This window comes from Chelonoidis abingdonii, chromosome 19 (assembly GCF_003597395.2).
Source record: "Chelonoidis abingdonii isolate Lonesome George chromosome 19, CheloAbing_2.0, whole genome shotgun sequence".
NCBI lineage: Eukaryota > Metazoa > Chordata > Testudines > Testudinidae > Chelonoidis > Chelonoidis abingdonii.
In genome coordinates, this window is record NC_133787.1 from 16,724,792 (window position 1) to 16,730,391 (window position 5,600).

A 5,600-nucleotide genomic window follows, 5' to 3' on the forward strand; every position below is an offset into this window, starting at 1 on the left:
GTGGGAAGCCCAGTATTCACAGAACATTTCTCTTTGGAAAACACCCATGTATGTGTTTCATTATTTTTCCTGCCAAGTGGACACGTTATAAAGTCCACACCAGAGAGCTTGGCACCTCCGAAAAGGATCCTCGCAAGATTAGTCCTAATAAGCAAAATATGTAAATTTAAATGTAAAATATTTTCTTAATAGAAGGTGCATAAATTATTCCCAGTGGGCACCTGCATGACAATAAATTTCACGTGCTTGGGAATTAATGCGCTCCACTTATAGTACTTTGTTCCATTTTTTAAAAAATGCATTATTCATTTAAACTGTGCTCTATTCTACTTAGCTCTTTAAAAGGACACTCAACCATTTATTTTTTTAGCCCCAAATTTAACTTATGGAAATGTAAATCTTATCTAGTACATATGGAATGCCTGGATATATAACACCTTACTGAATTCAGTGTAATTTAAAAATACAGAATAAAAGAAACGTACAAAAAGCAATATCACTTTGGTTGATTCTTATGATTGTTTGAAACAATATATACATTTATATAATAAAACCGTGTTTGAGGGTGTTCAGAAGCTTTCTGTTTAACTCCTGAAAAATTATTTGGGTAACCCAGACAGCATACAGGCAATGTGGATGTTCTAGCATGTATGTGCCTATTCCTGCTAGCAGTCACAGAGATCTGTGTTGGCTGTCCCTTGCTTGTCTGCACAGCTGCCTCCGTAGTAGCTCCATCTAATTCTGTGCAGGGGCTAGACAACCTATGGCACGCGTGCCAAAGGCAGCACATGAGCTGATTTTCAGTGGTACTCACACTGCCTGGGTCCTGGCCACCGGTCCAGGGGGTTCTGCATTTTAATTTAATTTTAAATGAAGCTTCTTAAACATTTTAAAACCCTTATTTACTTTACATACAGCAATAGTTTAGTTATATGTTATAGACTTATAGAAAGAGACCTTCTAAAAAGGTTAAAATGTATGACTGGCACGCGAAACCTTAAATTAGAGTGAATAAATGAAGACTCAGCACACCACTTCTGAAAGGTTGCCGACCCCTGGGCTAGAGGGTAACAAGGTTGCTAGAATTTAATAATGATCCATATAAGAATGATCTGTCAAGAAGGATTGTGAAATCAGGAGCTGAAGATAGGCAGAGGGGAGACACAGAATCAGCAGTTGATAGGGATGGGTTTCTGGCCTTTTAATCCCTTCTGGCAGTGTCTGGTGATTGTTCATCTGGACGACTGTCAGTTTCTGAAAAGAATAAGGGCCAGCATTGCTGCACCCATCCTTGTGCTTAGTTAAACAGGTTCTAATGCCAAGAGTTTGTGCAAGTATAATGAGTATTCAGTTGGAGATACTTGGAATACCTAAATTGTCACACAAGTTTAAACTGTCTTCATGAAAATAATTTAGGGTGGGATTTTCAAAAGCATTTGACACTGGCCTAACCCAGCTCCTTTTCAAATCAATTATAAAGCTCCTGTTGACTTAATCGGGAGCAAAGTTAGTCAGTCAAAAGCTGAGCACTTTTGAAAATCTCTCCCAAACTAGTGGTTCCCAAACTTTTGTGCTGGTGACCCCTTTCACACAGCAAGCCTCTGAGTGTGACCCCCCCCTTATATCTTAAAAACACTTTTTATATATTTAATACCATTATAAATGCTGAAGACAAAGCGGGGGTTGGGGTGGAGGCTGACAGCTCGCGACACTGCCCCCCCCCCCCCGTAATAACCTCACGACTTTCTGAGGGGTCCCGACCCCCAGTTTGAGAACCCCTGCCCTAAACTGTAAATGAGAATATACATTTGAGGATATCACAACATAAATTTTTATACCATGCTTATGATTGTGCTATTTGAGTGACTTACATTTGTCACTTCATCTGCTTGATGATGTCACTTCATCCGTTTGATGTGGATTTGGCACTGTAATTCATATTTACATATCATTTACTCTTTGTACTCATATGCTGTATCAATGGAGGTCCATATCAGTTGCCATATTAAAACCTTTCTGAAGCTCTCTAAATAGCGTAGTTATTTCATTACCCTGAAGCTGAAGAAGTTTTCTCCATTTTTTTCTTTCATGTCTTATGTATATGGACAAAATGGCTATCGACTAAATAAAATGTGATGTTATTTGGTTTGTAAATTTTTTCCTGATACTTTTGACTTGATATTCTTTTTAAGTCTTTTGATATACGTCATTGTTAAATGTCATTCTAATAATGGAAATACTAAACTCTGACAGGTTTCAAAGAATATTTCAAATACTAAGTCTGGAGGTAACAGCTTTATTACTGCTTGATGGCTTGATCCATATTTCCTAACATGATTTCCCTGCTGTAACTTGAAGTGAGTTCATGTAAGTCTAATGATGTCAGTTGACCTTGAGAGTAAAACCCAAAAGCCTGTGGGGGTTTTTAGTTTCTTGCACTGTTGTTAAATGTTCTTGCACTTTTTTTTTTTAAATGAAGTATTTAAAAACTTCCCATATACTAAAATATATATGTGTACAATTTATTTCAAACCACCAATATTTTTCCAGTTACTGATAAATCTCCAAATAGTGTGTTTTACAGTACAGATGCATAGTGTAAGAATTAAACAGCATCAAAACACAATTATGATAATACCTTCTATAACACACATGATGGTGGTAAATTGAAAGGCTGTGTGATAATGGTTATCAGGCACCTTTGGCCAACTCACCATCACTAATCAGTCTCATCTGGGGCTACTTCAAACATTCAAATCCCTCCAGACAGCTGCCATTTATTTTTATTTTTAAACAACTTGCCTGTTTCCTCCTGTCTCGTAAATGTGGAATTTCCCACAGAATTACATTGGCCTGAAGCGTAGGAACAATTTAGGAACAGTGACAAGTTTAGAGTCAGATATCTGTCTTGAAACCCATCAGACTAGAAACTTGAAACTTTATACCAGCTAGTGTGATGGGGACTTTGTCAGCTTTCCAGTGCGTAAACCACTGGCTTTTAGCACTGAGATGCCCAATCTTAAAACTTGCTTTGAGTCCTTGAAGAGCAAACCTTAAAAACACCACATTATTCTGAATAGAAAATCTATTGTAATCACGTTTTGGAGGTTTCTAAAATGTATTTGAGAGCATCTTTATCATTCTGAGGCCTACATCATTGGACTAAGGGTACTAAGAGAACCTGACCTTACATATGGAGGGATATAAAAATTTTGAAAACTCCTTCAAACAGTTTCTAAAATGTTTTTTCTGTAAAGGATGTGGAATGCATAGAATACATGACTGTATGGTATAAAGATTTTACTGGCACTGTTGATGTATTTGAATAATTTTCATGTGACTTTACCACTTGTCAGTAATGTGGCCATCCCATGTGGATGTTGATACAACCTTCGTGCCACACCATCATGCCTTCTCTGTTTCCCATGGTGTGGCACTTCATCTCAGAATACATCACAGATCTATGGCATTTTCTCAATGGGTTTTCTTGGTTAAGTGCAAGATACTGACAAATAGGCATGTTTCCAGCAACTCTAGGTGTGGCAGTACATAGCCAGGCACCTCTGGGCTTGCTGCATCAGTTATGAATGTTAAAAAAAATTGCTTGAACCTGGTCACCTCTTTCATTAGAAATTAAGCTTTGTCTATTTCTATACTTTGGTGGTACTCAGTCGGGATACAGAAATGTTCCTGTCAACTCCAGCTCCTTCTCACCTCCATGCAGCCAGACTCCCCAGCTGATTCTTGCCTGTGCTGAAGAAGGAGCAGGTGCCTCATGCTGAGGTGGCATCTTGAACCTTTTCAACGTGCTTCATTCTTCAGCTGGGAAAGAAAAAGAAGCTAGCCAGGAACTCACTGCAACTCCACTCTCCAGCACTTTATTGTGGGCCTGATGTGAACATGGGGCACTGGTCCCCTTCGCACATAGTCACTGGTTCACCTGAGGCAGGGCTGATACAGGCACTTTCACTGTGCTTCAGATGCTTGTCACAGGGCTGGACAAGTCTCTCTTAGCTGCCCTGCCCCTTAGGTAGAAGAAAGGAGGAAAGCAGTGTCGAGGAGGTTGTCCAGCCCAAGGTAAGGGGATCATTTACCCATTTCTGTGCCCCCACTTGGAAAAAAATTTGGTTCCAGAGGCCATTGCCTGTATCAGCGAGACATATGGAGCTTTCTTCATAGGTCGCCTTTTCTCTTTTTCACCTACAATCTCCCTAACTGAGGGCCCTTTTCAGCTCTCTGACACACCTGTCTACTTCCGATCTTTTCCCAAGACTTCTCTGTCATGGGTGGCAGAAAGGTGCTGTCTCTTTTGCCTCTTTAAATGGGATAAACTGGTTAAGGAGGTTTTTGAGCTGAGATTATTGCTAGTCAAACCTATTTGTGTAAGGTAGTGACAGTCACACCATGGGAGTGGACAGAAATGGAAAAAAACATTTGGAAACTTTCACATGTTTAATTTGTGTTGCAAAAAACAGTTTAGTTGTTTTGACTATCCTGATGATTTTCTGGTATGTGTAACAGCATACCGACAGAGAAGTTAGATAAAATACTCTTTATGGAAGGTTGCAATGTAATGCTACTTTTTTCTTAGGATTCAGAATGATGAAACACAAAGCAGGTTGCTCCCTAAAACAGAGGCATAACTTGCCCCACCTTACTCTAGACTTTTTGTTTGCTGCTTTCATGCTTCCCTACAGTGCTCCCTAACCTGCAAGCAGGACGAGGAAACCCCTGAGCATTAGAATGCTAACTCTACAATTTTAATACATTTTCTGTACATCACATTTTCCAGGGCATGACCACAGAGGTACAGATGCCCACAAAGCTGTCTAATCAGATGTATTGCTTGGGCTGAGTGACTGAAATTAGGAAGTCAAGGCAGACTAACCTATATTATACAGACATTGCAGTCATCAGCTGGGGAGTTTGCCTGCATGGAAGAGGAGGTAGAACTGTGCATAAAAATTCCTGTACCTCATGTGGGCACCACCGCTTATCTGACAGAAGACAAGGACGTACCTATTTGTCTGTACCAGTGGTAGTCATGCCATAAAACAAAATTAACTGTCACATTTGTTGTTATAGTGCCCAGTTTGCATGTTAGAGGAAGACTGAATTAAGGATATAATCCTGCTCCCACTGAAATTATCTACATTTCTAGATTTTGACAAATAAGATCTCCCAGAAGGAGGGAGAAATATTTTTTGCAACATAGAGGACACTATTAGACGGCGAAAATTTGACGTTCTCGCTCTGTTTTTATGCCAGCCCATGCTCAAGTAAACAACTCCTATGAAAATCCATCAGACTCTGGGGTTTAGCCCTTAAAATAGACTCTGAAATTAATGGCCCGTTTGAAATATTAGGATAAGTGCGGTTGACTTTAGGAAAATCCTTTAGTCTGAATACTAACATGCTTCATAGTGTTAGACTCAAGGAGCTCAATTTATTTAGTTTAACAAAGAGACGGTTTAGGGGTAACTTGATTACAGTGTTTAAATGTCTTCATGGGGAACAAATATTTAATAATGGTCTCTTCAGTCTAGCAGAGAAAGACATAACATGATGCAATGCTGGAAGTTGAAGCTGGACAAATCCAG